Here is a 25,234-nt window from a genome sequence, read left to right on the forward strand (position 1 = left end):
GATGATGCAACTGATCTGGCCTCCAAGTGGATTAAAAGGATGCACCCCAATTGTGACCTCACCTTTGTATTTTTCCCTCTCTGAGCTGAGACCACCACATTCATCTTCTTCCTCAGTGCTTCCCATCTTCTTTTCTGTCTCCATTAGTAAGAAGCAGCAGTAGAACCTCTGGAGTGTGACACTGCCAAGGGAGAAAGATACATAGCATATGTTAACCCTTTACCTATCTGAGCTAGGATCTTGGCCAAAGTATACTGTAAATGTGGCTAAATCTTGCCCAAAATCTCTATAAAGTTTCTCCATTTTCTTCTATTACATGCCTTTTTGAGGTTTTGTGAGAAGAATTTTCTTTGCACAGAAGTGTTGCTGTGTGTCTTGAGTTGTTTCTAACTTGTGGATTTCCATGCCTGGCTGGAGGGTTTGAACTCTGTTTTCCAGAGTCTTAGTCCAAGGATGAAATCACTACACCACACTAGTGCAGTGATATCTTGACTTATGAGTTTAATTCATTCTGTTACCAAGCTCTTAGCTCAAAGCAAATTTCCCATTGAAATGCTATCAATCTGTCCTGCCCCCCCAAACCATGCTCCCATTTTTGTTAACGTGTTTTTAAATAAGAAAATGTTCTTTATAAATAAGTAATAATGTATAAATGTACTTTCCTATGGAACAATAAAAAGAAAGATCAACTTTAAAATGGTTGAAATACAAAGTCGTGGCACAATGGTAAAAGCACAAAGTTGTGGTAAGGAAGCTGTTGCATCTGAGCTGTCACTTGAGCCTGAGGTTGGTCCTGTTCAGCCTGTGATTGTCCCTGCACCTGGCTTGTCAGAGGACTCTGGGTTTGGGCCTGAGATGCAGCCAGAGTTTGTTCCAGTAGATTCTGGGACCAGAGACATAATGGTTTCAAGCAGGCAGCTTGAACTGCATTCCTCAAAGGAGTCAAGGTTGGACCTTCTAGTGCCAGATGGTCTTTCTAGTTTGGATTCCGGAAGTGATAAAGCTAATGAGCTTGACAGAAGGAAAGTGATAACTCAACAGAGGAGAGAATGGGAGTGTGTCAGACGTAGCAAACGATTGTTATTGAAACGAAATAATGAGCAGGCTTCCCAGAGAAAGAGACCTTGAGTTTCCCTTAAGAAGGGCTGCTTTCTCTGAAAGATTCAGAGGTGGTAACTTTGCTTATTCAAGAGAGAGAGAGAGATTTCTGCTTCGTGCTCCACATTCCTGTGAATTCCATGTTATTTTCTGCAGCTTTGTACCTTGATTCTTGTTTCAGCATTGTCCTTGCTTCTGGAGATTTCTGTGTATCCAGTAATTTTGCAGTTTGGATTTCTCCTCAAAGTAAACAAGAGCGAAGTGGAGAAGTAATTTCCCAAAGCAGACAAGAACAAAGCAGAACACAATCTCCTAAAGAGAACAAGAGCATGAGGCATGGAGACATGAGGCACATGGCATGGAGGCTGCCCCTTAAAGCTCTAAAGCCTTGTACTCTCATGGTAGCGCTCCCTCTGGAGCTAGTTCTTAACTCAAAATGTTGCTCTTATGTCAAAGGAAAACCTGGGCCGAGCAAGAGCTCTTAACTCAAATGCTCTTAAGTTGGGACACTCTTAAGTAGAGGTTCCACTGTACAGAACTATTCTTACAACAATGTGGTCTGCAAGTGGTTAAATGTAGCCAACCAACATTACTAACAAAATGAAAAGAAAAGGACCACACTCTAGGTTCACACTAAGTACCGTTGCCTGAAGTCTCCCACACCAGTCAAACATTGATGGCATTTGTCCACCACCAGTTCTGATTTATATCCTTTTGCTTTGCAGTAATCTGTCCCATGTTTGCCTATGAAGCAGAGAAAAAACTGACCCAACTTTGTATCAAAACACTTTTTCTTGTAGGCATAGATCTCATTGAAGGTCCTTATTTGTGAATATAGGCAAACTCATTGCATGTGTATCTGGCAAATCTAGACTTAACTGGGATCTTACACTGCTTCTGACAGACTAAATTAAGGTAGCCATCATGTAGCCCTCCACCAGTTTTAGACTGCAAGTCTCACATTCTTGATCATTGGCTCAGTTGGCTAGGGCTGTTGGGATTTCCAATGCAACAACTTCTGAACAACTGGCCAATTCCTGTCTATGCTTTAGATCATACACAATACTCTGTTAGAACGGGGAAATTTAGCTCAGAGGCACTGTGAGTTGAAACATAGTTTTATTTCCCTACAAGAGTTTAGGGAAAGAAAATGATTGATTAACACATTGTTATCAGAAATCCCAGACTTCTGCAAGACTGCTAGATGAAGTTCAGAAACAGAATGTGGCATGGAAAGCCTTCCAAAGAAAACAACAAGCATGGAAAGCAGCAAGGGAGTGGTGGTGGGGGGGAAGGCAAATTACAGTATTATAGAGTATCAAGGGACTGAAGACCCTGAAAAAAAAATCCTCAGCTTAATCCCCTAAACTCAGAATGTAATGGCAGTCTTGACACAAACAATTGGCAGTCCTCTTCTGATGACAATCAACTGGACTTGAGCTCTTTGGAGGAACAGTGAGATATGAATGCAAAGAATAAAGAAATACATTGCTCAGTGTGAGGAATGGACAGAAAGAAACAAATGCATTGCCACAAAAATCCTAGGAACAGAAATCCTCCAAGTACTACTGCCCTGGGGATGAAATGTGCTAAATTGTAGGTAGCAGCCAGTCATTTGAACTCTTGAAATCTTGCAGGGGACTCAAAGGTGAGCCAGAAATGTGTGAAAATTCAATTTCATCTGTCATTGGCATCTTCTGTTTCCTTGCATTGTTATAAATAAAACAAGTCCTGCCTCATCAGCTGCCTACACAGTGCATTTGACCTGAATCGATAGAGGGCTGCATGTTCTAATCTGACTGGTGACCCTTGGGATCATAAACATGGCACCCAGATTAGAAACCTCAAACACAATAAGAAATGACCTTCAGCATTGCCCTTATTCTGTGCTCAATCAAAACTTGCTGCTTTGTCTTGTTGTTAACTGCCTTCAAGGCAGCTCTGACTTATGGCAGCTCTATGAATGAGAGACCTCCAATCTTCAACAGCCCTGCTGAGATCTTGCAGACTCAGGTCATCCTTGATGAGTCTATCCATCTGTAATTGATGATGATGATAATGGTGATGATGATTTTTACAGTCTTTCACTTTTCCTGCTGCCTTTCCCTATACTAAGCATTATTGCCTTTTCTAAGTGAATCATGTATTCTCATAATATGACCAAAGTTCAACAGTCTCACATTTTGGCATCAAGGGAGAGTTCAAGCTTGATTTCTTGTAGGATTTGTTTGTTTGCTTTATAGCAATCCAGGGTACCTATAGAACTCTAGCACTGCATTTTAAATAAGTTGTCTTCTTGTCAGCTTTCTTCACCATTCAGCTTTCACAAGCATACATATGTTGGAACTACGATGGCATGGACAAGCATAATTTTAATATTCAGTGATATATCTTTACTCCCTGTGTTCTTGTTTAGTTCCTTCATAACTCCTTTTCCATGTCCTAATCCTATTTTGGTTTCATGATTCCAGTCTCAACCCTGATTAATGATTGAGCAAATGTATGAAAAATCTTGAACTATTTCATTGTCTTCATTGTAGATTACGATCTTCCAGGAGGTCCTATTCTTGGCCCCACTGGCCTCACAGGTGTGGCTGGTGGGGACAAGGGACAGGGCCTTCTTGGTGGTGGCCCCACAGCTGTGGAACTCCCTCCTGAGTGAGATCGGGCCGGCCCCCTCCCTCCTGACCTTTAGGAGACAGCTAAAGACCTGGCTGTGGAACCAGATGTTTGGCCCATCATAGGAATATTTAAAATTAAAGTGAAAGTTGAAAGTGTAATGATCCAGGACTGTTTACGGACAATGGCTATGTCTTTGTGTGATATATGATGTTATTTTATTTAATGTGGTTAATAATGTTTAATGTTTTATTAGGGGAGGGTCAACTTTGATGTTTTATACTGTTTTTTATCGAGGGCATTGTATTGTTACTGTGAACTACCCTGAGTCTCCCCAGATAAATAAATAAATAAATAATTGTTAGTTTCAGGTTATATAATCATCTGTGGCCATTATTTTTATTGTGTATCTGTAAAGTTGTCTTTGTACTTTTTGCTTTGACTTTCCTTTTGCTAATTTTCTGTTCATTATCCTTGTTGCCTGACTTTTGTATAATCCCATCTCTTTCAAGAAGGTTGTTAATATGTCATAAAACACATGCAGCTTGGGATGACAAGTCAGGCTTTGGGCCAGATCCCTGAAAAATGTATCTAAGGACCTAATCACACTAGAGCTTAGATCCACTTTAGGGAGGGGCTTTTAAACAGCTCAGCCAGACAGGTCCTGTGCATCACCAAACTACAAACCCCAGAATTCTGCAGGAGGCAGTTACCGGATTTAAAGTGTATTCATGTTCTAGTGTGAGGAGGCAGTAGGTACTTTGAAAATAGAAGACCTAACATACCTTTCAAAACTTGTGCCAAAGTCAACCTTGTGAATTAGTCACCGTAGTCCATAATATTTTGCCAGTTTGAGAGCTCATATGTCTGACTCATTTGTGATTAAAACGAAACATGCAAAGAGCCAACTTCTGTGGCATTCCTTTCTGTGGAAGCAGCTCCAAGAGACTAGGACCTCTTCACATGGGGCATTTTTGCCCTGTTTGCCACTTTGTTTTGCGGCAAGGACGGGAACATCACATGATGCACGGCATAGGGAAGAAAGTATATTTTTGGTAGCTCCGACAGAGCTACCCACACTTTCCTTCCCCTTTCCCCATATGATAGGGGAAAGGGGCAACTCACATTACCGTGCATTGCCGCCCTTTCTGTCCTGTCCCCACCATGTGATGGGGTAAGGAGGAAGGGTGCACGGGGTGCCATGAGCCGCCCCGCGTGCCTTCCCTTTAGTCGGCAGCTACCAGCATAACGGCATGTCCTGAAAGGGCCGTGTGAAGAAGTTGTAGATAAATGACAGTTGTCAAATGTGAGTTAATTTGGGTCAGGTATAAATCCTAAAGGAATAGTTTGTTTGTGTAGAGTATTTATAGCCTGTCCTTCAGCCAAAAAACTCCCAGAGCAGCTTACAAATTGTTAATTTGATGGTTCCCTGCCCTCAGGTTTACACACAAGGAAAAGAAAATGGCAGTTGAGAATGACTGCTTTTTCATCGCTATTGAAGCCACAGCAACATGAGTCAAGGCATGATGGTGCTCCCTCAGAGGCTAGAGCGAAGGCAGTTGGTATGGAAAGACAGCCTTTCTTCAGTAGTTGGATTTAGATTAGGCATGCATGATGTAGCTGTGCTTGCCTGTTCTGTTCAAGAACATAGCCAGAAGAAATGCAAACATTTGCTTTTGTTACATGTGTGGGTGAATAATTTCAAACGTTTTATCCCTTTTGCATTAGGATGCAAGATTTTAACGCTTTTCTTGAACTTGTAAAGAAAAGAATATATTTCACGCGATGTATGTTACTTTTTGCAAAAATTCCAAAGGTCCCCCCTCTAAAAAAATGTCTCAAAATATAGATACAACTAAGAGAAACCGTTTCTCTGGCAAGATATCTTGATGTATTGAGATAGCCTTTCTGATTGAAGATTAGAAAATTGTGACTAACCTGTGGCATGTAGACTGACAGTGTGATATGAATAAATGATCAAGAAGAAGTAGTTGCCATAACCACTTACTGCAATTATTTATTGTCTACAGTTCTCAAACCTCTTTCCCCCAGTCAGTGAGATCACAGAGACCTTGCCATACCAGCAAAGAGTTCTTGAAGTTATATTCAATAAAGTAGCTTTCCTAGGCTCTTTGTTCTGTGTGATCAGATGATTTTTCTTAATTTCAGTCTGGGGCTGGATCAAATATGCTGTGTCAAATTGCTCTGAAGCTGCTCTAATGATGTGTAGGAGCATCTCTGGAGCCCTTTCCTTATCCAGAAGCCAACTGGACATGTGGAAACTGTCGGTGCTTCTATGGTGTGGTGGCCACAAGCAGTTCCTGTGCTGGTGATGTTGCTTTTCCTGGTCCCATGGCTGGGTGCACTTTGGTGGCCTCACCAGAAGTGATGTCTCTAGCAAGGCTGCCATGGAACTACTTGTGGCCGGTGACACAGTAGTGGGGCCGTTGGACATGTGGACACTGGATTAAGCCCCCAGCTGTCCACACCTGAAAACACCAGGATCACTCCATAGGTTCCAGGAAACTCTTGTGTAAACCCTGTTTTCCCCTGGGGTCAGATTAACAGCTGGATGCAGTGCTTCTGCTGGGAACCCAGATGTCCCTGCAGCAGTTGAAAGGTGAGTTCACTTTGTTTGACCCACATAGAAACAGCCTGGATTTACTTATAACAAACATTTGGCAATCAGCCACAGATCTAATCTTGTAGGCAATATTCTAATAGTGATGAAAGAAGTGTAGAAGAAGATAGTGGCTGGAAACTGTGGGGGTGTGGGTTTCCACTTGTCCTCTGTTCATAGCTATTTTGGGGTGAGGGAAGGAGATATGATTGTGCAAGACCAGCTGAATTTTTGTCCCTTTTTTCTCCCTGGAGGAAGCTTTTGTTTTTGTTTTTTTCTGTGTGTGAAATAGTAATAGTTAAAACAGGAGAGAGATAGGATCGGTGTGTGCATGTGTATGTGAGGCTATGATATGTCTTTTTTCAGTGAGATTAACAGTTTCATCAGGCTTAGCTTTCACCCCCAATTTATTTTCTGACCAATTAAATCTTAATACTTGCAGATATTGCAACTCAATATCTCTGCTCATTGAAGGGATGTTCCCTTCCTCACTGGGCCATCATTGTTTATGGTCCTGGACTAAGGCCATGAATCCTTGTGAGAAGGAGTTCACAGAGAGGAAAAGAAGGTGGTGAAAAAGGGGAACAGAGCTTACTGCTTAGAATAGAGGTGGACGAAATGCAATCCTACAGATGATCTTCTGGCATTCATCCCAGATGGCTAAGCTGCCTAGGATTGCTAAAAGTTGTAGTCCTGCAACATCTGGAAAGTAAAAGTTTGCTCAGTCTTGGTTTACCATGAGCATAGGCTAGAGTTACTGTTGTGCCTTCAATTTACTCCTAACCTATGGGGAATTTATTACAAAGTTTTCTTGGGAAGCTATGTTTCACTGAGAGTTCAACTTGCCCGAAATCCCTGGGAATTGTGGTCTCAGACTTTTGGAGAGGTGTTGATGCCCCCTACAAAAGCCTGGGACCACAATTCCTATCATTCCTGACCTATGCTGAGATAGAAATACAGGGAAAGCAATACACATCCTTGCCTTAATTGTGTAGCAGGGTGTGAGTTTCTCCCTGTCTCACTCACCACCAATGTAAGAATGAAAAATACAAGAATAGGATTAGTCACTAATTTGGTTTGATTTGTTAATTTGTTAAAAAATACATTTATTCATTTACAAAATGAACAATTTTTTTTAAAAAAGAGAATGCTAGATTGGGGGCAGGGGAGTGGGAGAGTAAAACTGACAGATTGACCCATCCAGGTAGCTTCTATCTAATTCTAAAGCCTAGCTCTGTATTTTTGTGATTCTACTGCTTGGCAATTTCAATTTTTTTTTTCTTTAAGAACTTGTAAAATGCAACTTTTGTTACAGATTAGTGGTTAAAAAAATAGGGGTTAAAAATAATTCAGACCTGGGAAGAAAACAAAATTGAGAGATTAGTCCAGCCTTATAAGAGAGAAAAAAAATGTCTCTCTCATGGGGAGGGGAAAAGAAGGCCAAACCACTTTATAATAACCAAACTAGTTACAACTTCTTTGGACCACATATTGCAACGTGTGCTTACTAGCCATAATTCCTCTGTTCACCGGAGGCCCGAACGATTGTTTTCCTACACCTGCAGATTGAAATGCATTTCATTTATAACATGTCCCACAAACACGCTCCAATACCTGACAGCCAGCGACAGGAATTGAATGCTGAGCAGACAGGGGCTCGGAACTACTTGCAAAACAATCAAGGCAGGGAGCAAGGCGGAAAGACAAGCAATGAGGCCTTGGAAATAAAGCACACACTGCCTCATTTTCTTTTGCTATTTGGGAGTTGTCATGGGCTACTGGTGGTATGGAGATGAATGGACTATGGGTGCAGAGGCAAGAACGTTTGTGGCAGAAAGTCTACATGAGGAATCTACCTCAAATAGCCTCACGGTTTCACACAACCCAGCTAATGTGGGGGAACCCTTAAAGAGACACATGCCAATCACAGTGGGTCAGAAAGAGTAGTTGTCTCTCCAAATTTACAGTTTTGATTTTTTGTGGATTTGCTTATTCACAGGTTTGATTAGAAATGTTTTCACTAGGAATCTCTTGGGTTTTCAGTGTGACTCTATGGTCAATTTCCTTCAGTCATGCTGAAGGACCTAGTCATTTCTAGAGAGAACCCTTCTCTAGGGACAATATCACATTGCCGTTATAAAACAGAGGGGCTCGATTCCCTACAGCCTGGTTTGGTCCTGCAGAGTTCTGGGAAATGTAGTTTAGGGAAGCCGAGGACCTCTGTGGCTGATACATTTTCCAGAATTCTGCAGGACCAAACCAGGTGATAGCAAAGTGGGAACCTGTGCTTTAGAATACTAATGTAATATCAATCGTAGGAATCTCTAGGACTTCCCATGTGATTCTATGTTCACTTTTCAGCAGTAGTTGATTATAGAATTCTGCTGGAAGATTTAGACATTCCTAGTGAGGGGTTCTCCCAGGCAAAAAATAATGTCTCCCTTTTGCATGGCTCCTCTGCCTCTAGCCCTAGTAAGTATTGAAGGTTTGGAGGCTATATTTGACCCTAGGGAATGATGGTCTCCATATTCTCACAACAAAATGAAAGAAAATTTCCCTTAAGCAAGAACTTTCCAGACATTTCCTTTTGGTGAAAAACCTTTTAGGCATGCATAATTTTGTGACAGTTATTCAATATTACTAGCAAACTGGAGGTTAAACCAAACCCTGACGAATGAGATGGACATGCACAAAAATGCTTTTTATTAGGACACAACATATCCCATGAATACCTTTGTTTTATATATATATATATATATATATATATATATATATATATGATTTATTGCTTATTTCATAGATTTCTTGTCATATTTGCACAACACACTAACATGCAATGACAGACAGTTTGCAAAGCTCTGCCTTAAATGTTTCCCATGCCTTTATGGGCAGGCATTTTTGCCATCTTTTATGGCCCAGACCCAGGAGATAACTTAGTAAAAAAAGCAGGAAGTCACCTTCTGTTTGCTTATATTTTTTTAAATCATTTCCTGGTCCCAAAATGCCCCTCCATGTGATAGAAATGCCCTGAATAACATTAGGAAAATGAAAAAAAAAGCAATTGTTTTAAGAATTGTTCTTCATTCCAGCCACCAATAACCCAAGAACCTGTCAGGTTTCCCAAGATTGTCTCTGTAGTAGTCAGCAAACACCACAGAGTAGTTCAGAGTCAGTCTAGGGTCAAATGATCAATCAGCAAAACAAGAGATAAGCAGTAAAGCAAACAATGAGTACATTCCAAGAAATCCAAAGCCAAAATCCTAGATATAGTCAACCAAACAAGGTCTCGAGACTACAGCTCCACCAAAGACATTACTGCCAGCTCCAACCCCTAACTATTTGTGCTGGCTTCACAACTATTCTCAATTGCTGGCCTTCTTTTCTGTCAAATGGCTGGACCTGCAAACATATTTCTTCTTTACGCAGCTGCAACTGGGCTGGAATGCTTAACTTCTTGCCTTTCATCTCGGGGTCTGCTCCTGCTCCTGATCTGTAGCCTGAGAAGTGGTGGGTTCTTCCCTGTTTGGCTGAAGATGCTATTGGTCAGCGTTTGACTCCAGCACGGATGCTGGAAGAGCCCATCTTTCTTCCTCATCCTTGCTGTCCAGAGCTGGCTATGACAGAACCAAGTGATTGAAATGGAAGAGGCCCTGTAGGATTTTCTTTAGCTGTGGTGTATCTTGATTTGCATTGTAAAGGGAATGTCATTTGCTGCTTCAACCTTAGACTGATGCTGTTGGATGTCCAGGCGGCACCTGTGAGCCAGGGGCACATTTTGAACAGTTTTGACTTGTTTATCAATGGTCCTCTATTACAAGGCATCCTTCTATCCCAGTGGTTCTCAACCTGGGGTCCCCTGATGTTTTTTGGTCTTCAAGCCTCAGAAATCCTAACAGATGGTAAACTAGCTGGGATTTCTGGGAATTGTAGGCCAAAAATATCTGGGGACCCCTGGTTGAGAGCTACTCGTCTATCTTATTTTCCTTCTGTAACATCTAGTGTTGATTACTATAATGTGGTCTACTTGGGAGTGAGTTCAGATACATGACATGATGGCATTCAGCAGAGACCTCCTTTGACATTCAAATCAACAGATTGTGGAGTGAGCTGCATTTCTGTCGATACTGGAACTTTCCCACTTCCTTGCAGCTGCATGAAGCAGCTAGAGAGGTACACTGGTTGCAAATAATAAGCAAGCCCTATCCCTCATGGGTCTTTCTCCTCTTCACTTGATAGTGTTGATGGGATTTGTGACTTCTCAGGAAAAGCTATAGAAACAGCAAAGCTCACAGAACAATAATGGGAAATAAAGGACGTGGGCTGTTCCCTGTCATTCAGAGTCCCATGACAGCCAGCTAGAAAGATGGATTTCACACAGGTGTTTTAATTCATTGAAGTCTGTTTTAAAAGGTGGCAATCCCATGCTACTTCAAGCCATTTGGCTGCCATCAATAATCCCCAATTACTGTAGGAGTTCCTGCATTCTGGGCAGGCTGGCCTCCCTGGTGGGTCATGGAAGGCATGACGGCTGGCTGCAAATAGCGTAATAAGTTTCCCCAATAAACTGGGTTTGTGTGGCTTCCCGTGGGAGATCTAAGGGATGTTCCAGAGACTCTTTCAATGGAATGGTGGTTTGGTTTATTATTGAATTGAGGTGAACGGGTGGTTTTCACACAGAGGTAGTAAAGAAAAGTAGATGATGCTCAGAAGATGTAACATGCACTTTATAGGGTCTCTGTGTAAGGTTTGAGAGCCTTCTTTCTAAGGGAAACAGCAGAGCTTGGAAAGAAAAATACTGTAAGACTAATGGCAGTGATGCAACTAGTAACTTCTTTGAGAGGAAAACGATGTGTCAAAATTATATTTTAAAAGCAACACAACCAGAAAGAATGAAATTATTTGGTTAGTGCAATGAATCACAGTTCCTAGCTCTTTTCAAAAGGTATTTTCAAAATAATTTTATGAGGTATTTTAGCATGAACTATTCAGGTGTGAGATCATTCTCTTATCTAGTCTAAGAGCCCCCGGTGGCGCAGTTAGTTAAATCCTTGTGCTGGCAGGACTGCTGACCTGAAGGTTGGGTTGCTGACCTAAGGGTGGCGGTTCGAATACAACCCCAGGAGAGTGCGGATGAGCTCCGTCTATCAACTCCAGCTCCGTACAGGGACATGAGAGAAGCCTCCCACAAGGATGGTAAAACATCAAAAACACCCAGGCGTCCCCTGGGTAATGTCCTTGCAGAGAGCCAGTTCTCTCACACCAGAAGTGACTTGAAGTTTCTCAAGTCGCTCCTGACATGAAAAATAAAATCAATTCTAAGACCCCCATCTGAAGTAAAGGGGAAAATCTTATATGAACCTTTTATGCACTGTAACATGGCACACAACTAGCTAAGTAGGAGAGGTGCCAAGACACCTGATTAGTGGATTGCAAAGATACGTATAAGGACAGTGGCAAGACTACCTGATGGGCAAACCTAACTTTTCACCCCACTTCAAGGAATCCCAAGGTACTACAGACTGGGCCACTGGGAAGTGATGCTTGCAATGTTCTCGCAGTCACAGGGAACATTGAGAGCGACAGTTGTGACAGGACCCCAAGTGGGTCACTCCAATTGCCTGTTCTCAAATTGCCCCACAACTGAGAGAGAGAGCAGCTTCATCATTTCTAAGATTTCTCTTGATCATATCACCCAGGAAATCTTTTATTCAGGGCAGTGTCTGACTGAAATGTAAGGTGGCTTTTTAGAGGGGGCTAGCAACATTTGGGATTGCTACAATTATGAAGGTCTATTGTCGTATCTTTTAGTGCTTTGGCCACATCATGAGAAGACAGGAAAGCTTGGAGAAGAGAATGATGCTGGGGAAAATGGAAGGAAAAAGGAAGAGGGGCCGGCCATGGGCAAGGTGGATGGATGGTATCTTTGAAGTGACTGGCTTGACCTTGAAAGAGCTGGGGGTGGCGACGGCCAACAGGGAGCTCTGGTGTGGGCTGGTTTATGAGGTCACAAAGAGTCGGAAGCGACTGAAAGAATAAACAGCAATTGTCTTATCATAGTTATGTCTCATAAAGCAGGGATTCTGGCATTATTTTTAAGAAATAATTTCCTGTCAGTATCCCATATGAAATCAGCATTGCAAGGCACAGTTAAGCATGACAATCAATGTTTATATCAGATCCAGGAAATGAGAGGTTCTCCATATGTTGTCAGATTACAGCCCCCATCATCCCTCACCACTAATCTAAGTGCATGCTTGGGCGTCACTTGAATATCCACGTTGACTTTAGGATAAGCTACTGAATTGAATATATAGTGGTACCTGTGCATAGGTTATTGGGACAGCATTGAGCATTGCCAGGTTTTCAAAGATCTAATTCTTACTCAACATGTATTGAAGAAAAATAGATAATACTACTAACATTGACATCCTGGGCAACCGGTCTAGAGGGCATGGGGTAATATAAGGTACTAATAAAATATGAAAATGAGCATTAACTTTCCATTTACATGGTATTAACAGTAATATGTTTCATTTCCAAACTAAATGGGAAGTGCTGTGATCTCATTTGCACAGGATAATTGCATCTACCATGCAGCAGGTGAACATGGCCTTCTTCAGCCTAATGCCCTCCAGATATCTTGGACTACAGTTTCTATAATTGCAGAGCCAGGATAGCATAGCATGGCTGGATATTATTAGAGCTGTAATTCAACATATCTGATGGTACCACATGTCAGAAATATCAAATATTAACTGGGTACTTTTGATTACAAAAGTGTAGGCCGAAGCCTGTTAGAGTTAGTGGGCCAAAACCAGTGTTGCCCTGCGGAGAGTGAGTAGGCCGAAGCCTGTTGGTGGTATTTTTTTGCCTCAGTGAGGGAACTCCTCAGTCAGTGTAAGGTAAATGTCAGTCTGAGGTAAACCTGTTTGAGAGAAGCCTTGTGTTTTAAAGCTCCTGTGCTTGAAGGCTGCTGCGTGTTAAAGCTACAGTAGAGTCTCGCTTATTTAACCTTATTCCTCCAACGTTCTGTATTATCCAACACAGTCGGCCTCCTGCCTGGATCCACAGCTGTTTCTCTAGGCAAGCAAGGATCATAGATTTAAAAAAATCTTCACAGGACTGAACTTTTTATGGATTTAACTTCCGACATTGTTACTGTAAGTTCCTTTAATGCAATTCTATCTTTATTTGTTGTTAATGTTTTAGTAGTCAATGTTTTTGTAGTCAATGTGAGGGAGACGTGGGTTTAAAATGAGAATTTTCAGAGATACTTCTAATGACTATAAATTCCATATGTTCTGATTGACTACAATTTGACCTAATTTGCAAATGGCCTTTGCGAGGCCTATGTTTGAGAAAAATGCTGATGTTTGGAGAAAGAGTTGTTCCAGAAAGGAAGTTACTTTTCAAGGATAACAGTACTTCAGGACTGAACTGGTTAGCCAACACTCCCTAGGGTTCCCAGCGATTTTGAACTTATGCTTGCAACAAGACGTAGATAAGCAGGTGCTGTGATCAGGGTCAATTAACATGAAAGCACCATTGTCTAAAGCAGGGGTCCTCAAACTTTTTAAGCAGAGGGCTGGTCCACAATCCTTCAGACTGTTGAGGAGCCAAATTATAATTTGAAAAAAAATACGAACAAATTCCTATGCACACTGCACATGTCTTATTTGTAGTTCAAAAACAACAACAATAAAAGAACAATACAATATTTAAAAATAAGAACAATTTTAACCAACATAAACCTATCAGGATTTCAATGGGAAGTGTGGGCCTGCTTCTGGCCAATGAGATGGTCAAGTTAATTAGGATTGTTGTTGTTGTGTGCCTTCAAGTCATTTCAGACTTTGGTCAAGTCTAAGTCTAAAACTGAGGGTGGGGGCCAGGTAAATGACCTTGGAGGGCCACATTCAGCCCCTGGGCCTTAGTTTGGGGACCCCTGGTCTAAAGAGTCACATGTTGTTACAACAAAGAAAACCAATAGAATTGCATAATGGTTACTATGCTTATGACATAGCCAATATCAGACGAATGGGGTAAATGATCTTTGTAAGCCAATAAGAATATGTTTTTACTTTCTGTAAAAGTGATAAAAAGCCTTGCAACCATTTTGAAGGTGCGACAAATCCTTTGATTGCATTGATTATGCATTTTTTGTCGTTATTGCTAAGCTTGCAATAAAATAGCTTTTTGCAGTTTGCAGATCCAACTTTCGTGGTGTCCTTCCTCGCCTTCTCCACTGGAAGGGGCCTCCTGCTTTTGACTGTGGATTAAAAGGAGTATTTTTTGCATCTTTGCTCCTTCATTTCTGGTAGCAGAGACGTCCTTCTTTTCTGTCACTTCACCTTCTGACTGGTTATCGTCGCTGCGGGCTTCACGGGCAGCAAATAAATGCTCTCCGCCATCCTCTGCAGAGACCCCTTCCAGCTCAGCAATGGGAGTCTCTGGGTTCATGCTCAAGGGGTCAGTTAACTCGCTACTACTCAATGTGGTGTCCCCTGCTTGCACAAACTCACCCAAAGTCCGGTGACCAGAGCAAGGTTCAAAACTACTTGTTCCTGTGCTGGAGGGCATTCTACTAACCGCAGGTAAGGATGCCCTGTCTTTCTCTGAGTGCTGCTGTCCTCTAAGGATGATGTTCTCCCCCTGAGAAACTGTCCTGTCTGGAAAAACGCTGCCAGTTTTCAGGGGACTCCTGTTCAGTCATGCCTAGTTGCTGCGTCAGCAATTTCTTCAACAAGCCCAAATTCCGTAGTGGGTCCAAAGCCCACCGGTCTTCAGAGATTTGGAACAAGAGCTGTGGGCCCCTGTGGCTGAAGCTGTCAGAAGACTCTTTGATCAGCAAATCCCCTGGTGCTTTCTCTCTGAACCGCTGGTCGGTCTCCAAGAGCTCTTCCGCTTCTGCCTTTTCTGATGCGGTTGCTGAGGGAGTCTCCATTTCCAGATCTTTATCTGGGCTCTGCATACTACTCTCGGGAGTGGTTTGGTCTTCTTTCCGTTTCTGATCTTCTTTTTCATGGTCTTCCTCGCAGGGTCCTGACAGATGTAATGGAATCACTCACCTGCCAACTTTGACCATTCCTGCTATCCGTGCAATGAGCTCCAAAGACCAATGAGTCTTTTCTGAGACTGTTTGCGTTTGCAGTTCATAAATATGGGCTCCATTTTCCAACATAGAGATGACGAAGAATGCTTTGTTATCTGTGGCCACTTGACTATCAGCACTGTGTTGAGTTTGATGACTGGGCTGAATGTATGCTTGCTGTCTGCAGCAAATGTTTTCAATACATTGCGATGTTTTGGTGCTAAATTCATAAATACAGTAATTACTACATAACATTACCATGTATTGAACTGCTTTTTCTGTCAATTTGTTGTAATACATGATGATTTGGTGCTTAATTTGTAAAATCATAACATAATTTGACGTTTAATTGGCTTTTCCTTAATTGCTCCTTATTATCCAACATTTTCGCTTATCCAATGTTCTTCTGGGCCCGTTCATGTTGGGTAAGCGAGACTCTATTGTACTATGTATTTATTTGTGTTATAGAAGCCTTGTTATTGTAAACAGTACAGCTATATTATTGTATTACAAAGAAAAGCCTCCTTTGAAAGATATGACATTGGTCTATGTGTTTTGTTCCTGTCATCACTTTGGGCTACTGGTGCTGGATCACGCCACTGCTGAAGAGTTGCTCTGCTATGCATTTATGATGAGGGTCTTTTGTTATTAAACCCACTTGCCCAACAAAGGTTATGGGCCCAGTATGGCCCTAGTATAACCAAGTCTAGCTCATTACAGACCAGTAGAGATCAAATTGAGACTGAAATTGATGGCATTTCAAGCAAGTGGACTGCCTTTTGGAAGGTGGAATGCCAGCAATTATGCCATGTGGTAATTTAAAATGAATAATTTCTTGTTAAGAGACAATTTGTGGGAAGTAGTGGAGAATCCCCCATATAAAGAAGATGATGATGACAAAATTGAGGGGGAGCTGGAATATCTATTCAAAAGTTTGGAGAAAGACAAGGACTATGAACCAACATCACATTGCATAAAGTATAATGCCCATTCAGGTTGGCTTGGTCACCAGATTCCCAGACATGCAAGTTTGCTTGGCCATCAGATTTCCAGGCATTTAAATTTGGCTCGACAGATATACACTACAGGTGACTGACAACCATCCAGGTACTCTTCTGTAGCTATAAGTAAACAGCAAGTGCCCCTCCCATGGATCTTCACTGGAGAACTTCAAGAGAGCTGTTTTCCCTCCTCTAGATGCTTTCTAGGAGCTCAGCACACTTCCCTATTGTCTACTCCCTTCTACAGGCAACTGAAAAGATGAATGGGCATGCACTTGTCCTTTGCAGTAAACTTGCTGTGGCATTGCACAAGCAGCTTCTGAATAACTCCTTGTACAATGATCATAAAATGATACAAAGTCCTGTAAAGCATGCAATAGAATCCCAGCCATGATATTATTTTTGCTGAGCAGTACAGTACAGTCTGCTTCCCTTATCTGTAAACTTTTCTTTCCTTCTCAGACTCCAGATCTTAAAAAGAAAGATATCAAAACTAAAGTCTCTTGCATCCTCCATATTTGTAACAGTAGGTGGACATACACTGTGCGTTGGCAATCTGTGACCCCCAAGAAACTTTCCCTGTAATGCTCAGAGCAACTTCATTCATCCATTATAAAAAGAACAAGAAAGTAATCATTTGAAAAAACAAACCTAAAAATCTTCATTTTATATCAGCAGAAAAAAATTAACTGGGAATGTCAATCCCAAGACAAATATGTTGATTGAGTCAACATTTGGTATGCTAAAATCTGTCATTTCAGTTGTGACGTTGGGTGAAAGGGCAGATCACACTGTAGTTGGGGTAGGACCCTGTGCAGACTCCCTTTCCCTGTTATACCTGTACTTGGGATGAAAATAATTAATTTGTGATTCATTCCATGGTAAAAAAAAAAAAATGACTTCTCTGACATTTGGGAAGCCTAGTCAGGAAAAGTAACACAGTGGCAATAATTCTGTGCAGTTTTCTTCCAGTATTTGCATACAAAATATTTTGGGGATTATTTTGTTCAGAAATACAGGTTGGGTCTTACCTTGAAAATTGTAGGGTTCCATGACAATACCCCCTTTTTTATAGCCATGTTTATGTGCAATGTTGCTACACAATTGTTTCACAAATCAGTGTAAGATATGTAAATATTGTACAGAACTATTTGTTTTCTCCATGTCCTTGTTTCATGTGTTTTGTTCTTGCAAATGCGGTTGACCGGTTTCCACTGTTCTACATATCAAGGAGAAAGCTGTGGGATTTATCACTTACTTCCAAGGACAAAATAGCTGAATGAAGGACATGGCGCTTATCTTAGTTCACTATTTATTGCAATTGCCAACAACTGCCAAGCTGGCAGATGAGCTGGTTAGTACTTGGATAGGAGACTATCAATGAATATCAGGTGCTGTAGGTGACATTTCAGAGGAAGGAAATGGCAGAACCACTTCTGGGTATCTCTTACCTCACAAAACTGTCAAATCCATGGGGTCTCTATAAGTTAACAGGGAGCTGTACAAGTGAGAAGGTGATTTGCTGCTAAGGTTCGGCAGCTAAGTAAAAATAGAACTGTCCAAATACTAGCTAATAGGCTTGCTCAAATAATTCGATTTCCCCGTTACCCGTTATTAATTCGTTACTTTCGTTTCTTTTGAAGCAATATACGGCCTTGATTGTCCACACGTCTGGATATCGCAGTTTCGAACCGCGAGAGGCCGTTTTTTGTTATGTCGTCGTTTTTTTCGTAAGGAAAAAAAGCTTTTGCAAATCACCCAAACTCCCACCATTCCTAACAGCCTCAGGCCCTTTCCTTTTGCCCCTCAGCAAAAGGGGCGTCACGGGCTCAGCCAATGGGAGGGGGCGAGGGGGAAGGAGGCCGAGGAGGAGGAGGAAGACGGAGGGGGGAAATGGCCGCCGCCGCCTCGCCTCAGCTCAGGCCTGGTGTCTCTCTGTGAGGCGGGAAGGCGGCGGATGGAGCCGGAAATGGAGAGACCGAGAGAGACAGAGACACGCAGAGATGGAGGCTGGCGCGGGGCCCGGCGGTGAGGAGGAAGAGGCCCGGGATGTGAGGGGGTGTGGGCCAGGCCCATCCTCAGCTGCTCCCGGGGAGGGAGGGAGGGAGGGAGGGAGGACTACGACTCCCAGGGGCCCAGATTCGCACCCTCCCTCCCCCCAATACAGGTCTCCATACGACGCTACATGAACTTGAATGGATACTGTGGTTGTGTTGTCGAAAGCTTTCATGGCCGGGATCACACTGTTGTGGTATGTATTCCGGGCTCTATGGCCATGTGCCAGAAGCATTCTCTCCTGACGTTTCACCCACATCTGTGGCAGACATACTCAGAGGTTTTGACGTCTGTGCGAAGCTAGGCAAGTGGGGTTTATATATCTGTGGAAGGTCCAGGGTGGGAGAAAGAACTCTTGTCTGTGGGAGGCAAGTGTGAATGTTGCAATTGGTCACCTTGATTAGCATTGAATAGCCTTGCAGCTTCAAAGCCTGGCTGCTTCCTACCTGGGGGAATCGTTTGTTGGGAGGTATTAGCTGGCCCTGATTGTTTCCTGTCTGGAATTCCCATTTTCTGGGTGTTGTTCTTTTACTGTCCTGATTTTAGCTTTTCTGTAGCTAAAAATGCATATAAAATTGATTCTATAGGGAGGATAAATGATTGGATTTCAACTCCTACAGCTTTGCTTTCTCTGCCAATAATGGTACCATACCAAACTAAACCTCCCAAGATTCTGTAGCAGTGAGCCATCTTGGATATTGTAAGGGATTTTTTATTATTATTATTATTATTATTATTATTATTATTATTATTATTATTATTATTAGACCTTGCTCCCAGGAAGGTGCCTTCGCTGTGGCTCCCAACTTATCTATCTACCTTTCCACATATTCTCCACATTGTGTGTATGTGTATGTATATTATATATACATGAGCCCTGATGGCGAAGTGTGTTAAAGCACTGAGCTGCTGAACTTGCAGACCGAAAGGTCCCAGGTTCAAATCCCGGGAGCAGAGTGAGTGCCCGCTGTTAGCTCCAGCTTCTGCCAACCTAGCAGCTTGAAAACATGCCAATGTGAGTAGATCAATAGGTACCGCTCTGGCGGGAAGGTAATGGCACTCCATGTAGTCATGCCGGCCACATGACCTTGGAGGTGTCTATGGACAACACTGGCTCTTGGGCTTAGAAATGGAGATGAGCACCAACCCCCAGAGTCAGACATGACTGAACTTAACGTCAAGGGATACCTTTACCTATACACACACACACACACACACATATGCAGGGACTATATATATATATATATATATATATATATATATATATATATATACATATACACAGTATATATCACACACACACCAATTTAACAAAGTTTCAGCCACAAAAACAAAGTTTCTGAAGTAGAACAATGACTTTCACAGTAAAGACAACCCAATTTAACAGGAAATAAGACTTTCAAACCAGGAACAGATTTCTGCAATTATTAAAAAATGGTTTATTATAAAAGCTATGAAAATTCGCCAAAAATCAGAGGATAAGGAAAACGTTCCAAATTTTGGTGAGCTATCAGTGTTAAATGTGTTCTACCACTGTACCAAGTTTGAAGAAGATCACTCAAAAAATGAGGGCGGGAGAGTCCTGTAAAATCTCCCCTCGTGCTTTTTTTTTTTGGCCACTGCGCATGCGCGTCCGCCATTAACGAATTAATTTAGAAAATAACGAATTTTCGTTAATTTTGAATTTTTTGGGGGGCAAAATTCGGAAATGACATCAGAAACGAAACGCTGGCGCCCCCTACTTTTGAAACGAGTTTAGAATCAATTTTTTCATGGATCGCTCAAGCCTACTAGCTAAGCTAGAAAGAACAAGTCAACGTTCTCTACTTTCCATGTTTCCATTTGAGAGCAATTTCTCCTCACCTTTGTGCTCCCATGAGGCTTCAAACAATGTGCACCATCCATATTGCTATGATTTTGCTTTTTTGCTATGGCTCTGCTATGGTCCACATCATCACAGAAACTGTATCTATACATGCTAAGAAATCCTACCTTTTATTTTGCTTTGTGACTGGACTGTTCTGTTTCTAACCGTGATGCCACTTAATTCCTATGTTCAGGGAGTTGAACTGGGATTACTTTTGAAATGGCAGTATGAAGACAGCAGGAGATGTGCTTTGCTATCATAGCGTGAAGGTTGGTTTTTGAATCCTCCTGGATAATGTAAGAAAGAGGAAAATTGAAAGATAATTCAAGTCAGTAACCTATATGGTAGCTAGTAGCTTTTTTGTGTGTGTGTCAGGAGCGACTTGAGAAATAGCAATTCGCTTCTGGTTTGAGAGAATTGGTCATCTGCCAGGATGTTGCCCAGGGGATGCCCAGATGTTTTGATGTTTTTACCATCCTTGTGGGAAGCTTCTCTCATGTTCCCTCATGGAGCTGGAGCTGATAGAGGGAGCTCATCCTCGCTCTCCCCGGGTTGGATTCGAACCGGCAACCTTTAGGTCAGCAACCCAACCTTCAAGTCATCAGTCCTGCTGGCACAAGGGTTTAACCCACTGTGCCACCGGGGACTACAAGCCATAAAAGGCCATTGAGCCAACATCTTCATCTAGCAGACTATGCAACAACATTGAGAGGAGGGCCTTTCTAGGCACGTTGGTAGCACCATGCTCCTCTCTGAAAGTGCATGCAGTCCCAAAAGTGACACAAAGAAATGTGTCATGACTGAAAAACTAAAACCCACATCCTGTTTGAATTACCTTGGACCTGTCCTGTTAAGTGACCATAAACAAAAGAGGGTTTCTGCAGCCATGACAAAGATGGGAATGGCTACAAGTGGCGTAGTGCAGTATCTGTTCCCACAGATTTGGGGTTTGGTTGGTCTCAAGCTTGTTATTTCCTCCCTCCCTCCCCTAATATTGATTAGATTAATTTTTGCAGACAAAAGGGAACAAGGTAGCCAAGCAACTGTACATATGTAAAAAGTAAAGCCATATGACACTTGCCGAGCCGTCCCTCACCTGCTCCTTAGGACGGCTTGCTTAGCATAACAGGGCTTGTTTCTGGCTCATTAGAATGCATGTGAAGCATTCAAGATAACGGGAGGAGAATTGGCAATTTGCTCAGTGGCCCAGAATGAGAAGGGGGGATGAGTGGGAGAGAAAGGAGGTTACATGAGAGGCTAAATAAAGGGGGGGGGGGGTCAGGAGAAATATGAAAATTGGGGTGTCAAAGGGCAAAATCCTTCCAGTGGAGCTCAGAGGCTAAGCAATGGCATCAATCATTGCAAAAACAGAGTTCTGCCTGATGTAGAATATGACAGCTTTCCCAATATGGTCAGAGGGATAGAATATTATTTGTGCCTCATTGGGTGATGCTGCATTCTGTATACATTAGCAACATGCAGGAGTTTGCCAGCTCCGATTGTTCATGCTGAATCTGTCAAAAGCTGTGTCTATATTTGCTACACATGAAAGATGTCTTTTATTTTACCCTATCCATCAAAACATGGAATAAAATATTGGAAGAGATACACACACCCACACACAAATATGGGAGGATAGCAAGATGGCAGGGAATGGGCTTCCAACAGCAGGGTTGGGCAACATTTTGGCAACACTGCCTGTTTGCTTTAAATAACTATAGTCAGCCTTCTACATTAGCTGGTTCAACTTTTGATTATACTCAGATTTGATTAAAATGTTTTCTCTAAGAATCTCACTGTGGCTTCATGGTTGACTTCTTTCAGAAATTGACCATAGAGTTATGTTGGAGGATCTAGAGGTTTTTAAATTCAATTTTCCACTTTCATTGAGATTGTGTGACACTGAGGCCCAGTAAATGTGGAGGCCTGCCTGTAGTTTTAATAGTTTTAAAGTTATTTAAAGTCTTTTATGGTTTTAAATGCCTGTTTATTTTATTCATTTTATGGTTAACCATCATGGCGCCCATCTTTTGGAAAAAAAAAGATGAGGTTATCAAATAGCTGTTTATAGTATAGACATGTTATTGTTTCTTGTTCATTCACTTCCGACTCTTCATGACCTCCTTGACCAGCCCACGCCAGAGCTCCCTGTCAGCCGTGGCCACCCCCAGCTCCTTCAAGGTCAAACCAGTCACCATCCACCAGTCTTGCCCTTAGTCGGCCCCTCTTCTTTTTCCTTCCATTTCCCCCAGAATAATTATCTTATCAAAGCTTTCCTGTCTTCTCATTATGTGGTCAAAGTACTTCATCTTTGCCTCTAATATCCTTCCCTCCAGTGAGCAGTTGGGCTTTATTTCCTGGAGTATGGACTAGCTTGATCTTCATGCGGTCCATGTATAGACATACAAATCTGGATATATAGGATGGCTGGTTTGATAGATATGTAATAGATAGATAATATATACATGTGTGGTGTTCATAGAACATAATAAAGAATGAGAAAGGACAGGCGAGACCATGAATTTCTTGACCAAATAACAGGGCTTCCTGTTCTAAATCTGTGCCTCTGTCCAAAATTCAGTTTTAGCCTGTAACTAGAATAGACCCACTGAATCAGCTACTTATATAATTATTGTATTATTGAGTTCCCATTGAAAATTGGATCTACTCTAGCTGGAACTAATAACTGGATTTGGGCCTAAGTCTTTCATCTCTTCCACCTGCTTTTGATTGAAGCATTGGCCAAATGCACAGAATGATAAGGAGGCCCTGCCAAGAGATGGGGATGTCTGCCAAGGGAGCAATGCGCAGAGGCCTCTGTGGACCTCATCAGATGCAGTGAGAAGAATGTCTTCTTCCTGCTTCTCCCCACTGCTGGAACAGAGTCCCACGGAGCCCATCACATGATGGAGGGCTGCTTACAGAGGATTTAATATATTTGTATTTGTAACTATGTGGAATGTGTTATGTCTTGTTCATTTTAGTTGTGTTTATAATTTTACTGAGTTTGTTTATAATTTGTTTATGAATTACTATCAGCATTGAATGTCTGCTATTTTGTTGTAAGCCGCCCTGAGTCCCTTCAGGGAGATAGGGTGGGCTATAAATAAAGTTTCATTTCATTTTATACTTCCAGTGGAGGTCCATGGTGGCAGTGTTGCAGGTGGAGCCCAGAGGAGTTGGGTATACAGCCGACTCTTCATTGAAGAAGGCAAGAGGAGCCAAAGAGGAAGCATGGACAGATGTGGAAACTACATGGAAAGAAAGACCACAGACCCCGATGGGATGGAACAGAGCTTGATTATTCCTTCCACTGCCCCAGAATTTCCCCAAATGTCCTCTGAGTTCCCACTGCCTGTCCAATAAGGTCCTTTGTCACTTGTGCCAGTCCAAAAGAAGCCTAGTGTGCCTTCATTGATGTGAAAACACAGGGATCAACTTATCATTGTACTGTGAAGAAGAGGACCTTTGGAAACAGATCTGGATGTTCAAACAACATTTTACTCAATTAATTGGGGAGGATTTAGAACTGCAGATTTGTCAGTTTCCCTTTAGCTTACATTAACTTTTTTTAAACCTCAGTTTCTTGTTGTCATTACTTCTTTGAAGTTAATTTTGTCTGACAGGACATCAACTGCTCTTTTGAGGTCTTGCAAATTCAGATCTGTGGCTTCCTTGCTTGAGTTCATTCAGCTGTAGCATGGTCTTTCCCTTTCCCTATTGCCTTCTACTTTTACTGAGCATTATCATATTTTGGAGTAAGATACACTGTCTCATGATAGGTCCAAAATAAGATTTTTTTTGTTTAGTCATCTTGATTTCTAGTGAGCTAACACATTACAAATCCCAAGACTGCAGAGGATGCAGACATTTCAGTTTTTGGTGGAATCATGATTTTGTAATGTGAAAGGGCCCTCTAGGAGCTAAATTAATTATCCCTTTCATGTCATCCAACTCAGGTAGATTGTCCATCAATGAAATCAATCTAGTAAATGATTAAAACCATACCTATTATAGCTGCGGGTCAGTTTAATAGCCAAGAACCTTTCTGAATTGTCATTATCATCATCTTCTGATGAAACGCCTTTAGAGAAAGGATTCACTGGACCTTTCACTGATTGGAAGTTGCAAAGCCTGAGGGCAACCACTGAGAAGATCCATTGTTTAAGTTCCTGTCAAACGTACTTCAGATGTTGGCAGAATAGCCTTTTTGGAAGGGGTCTAAACCTAAGAGATCACAGAAGGAAATATTGTTGGTGTTGATCTATAGCTCACTTAAAATTGAATTGAACCCATGTCGAAGAAAAAGGGAAAGACATTGCTGATATCAAACTGAAGCATGAAATTCATGCACACACAGCTAGCAAGCCCTCCTCCTTACCTTTAATTTATGTCTTTTGAGATATGAAAATGTAGATATTTCACATCTTGAAAAATGATGTTTGGAAAGTAATGTCATTTCTTCTGAAGCTTTACAAATCCATCATCTTTTTTTACGCCCCCCCCCCTTCTCTCTGTTCTTATCCCCTTTTCCAAATACTGAAGCCATTTTCCTTTTGGAGCTGGCATTCTGCCTTTCATTCTTCAGCAGAGCCACTGCAGAGTTGATGATGACCATTGATGCATTTGGGTAATTTACTGTGGCTCATAAGGTGATATGAACAGAATTATGATTCACCAGGCATGAAGCCAGGGAGCAGACGGCAGTGCTGGAAGGACTGCCAAAATACAGTTGTATCTGTCAGAATCTCCTCTGTCTTCTTTCATTTTAAACACAGAGATGACAATTTGTTTCAGACCATCCCCATATGAAGCAAACTATATCTGGGAGGGAGAAGCTCTACATCTGGGGGTGAGTGCGGGGGCTGTGTTAGCCTATAGGC

General features: G+C 41.9%; 1 long non-coding RNA gene across 1 annotated transcript in view; it reads left to right on the forward strand.

Moving 5' to 3' along the window:
* Positions 1 to 23,932, forward strand: part of LOC134296348 (uncharacterized) — a 30,431-nt gene extending 6,499 nt beyond the window's left edge. Inside the window, exon 2 of the long non-coding RNA XR_010003061.1 lies at positions 23,488 to 23,932. This is a non-coding gene — a long non-coding RNA (uncharacterized LOC134296348). The remainder of the gene's footprint in view (positions 1 to 23,487) is intronic.
* Positions 23,933 to 25,234: the final 1,302 nt, after the last annotated feature.

Source organism: Anolis carolinensis, chromosome 2 (assembly GCF_035594765.1).
Source record: "Anolis carolinensis isolate JA03-04 chromosome 2, rAnoCar3.1.pri, whole genome shotgun sequence".
NCBI classification, from domain to species: domain Eukaryota; kingdom Metazoa; phylum Chordata; class Lepidosauria; order Squamata; family Dactyloidae; genus Anolis; species Anolis carolinensis.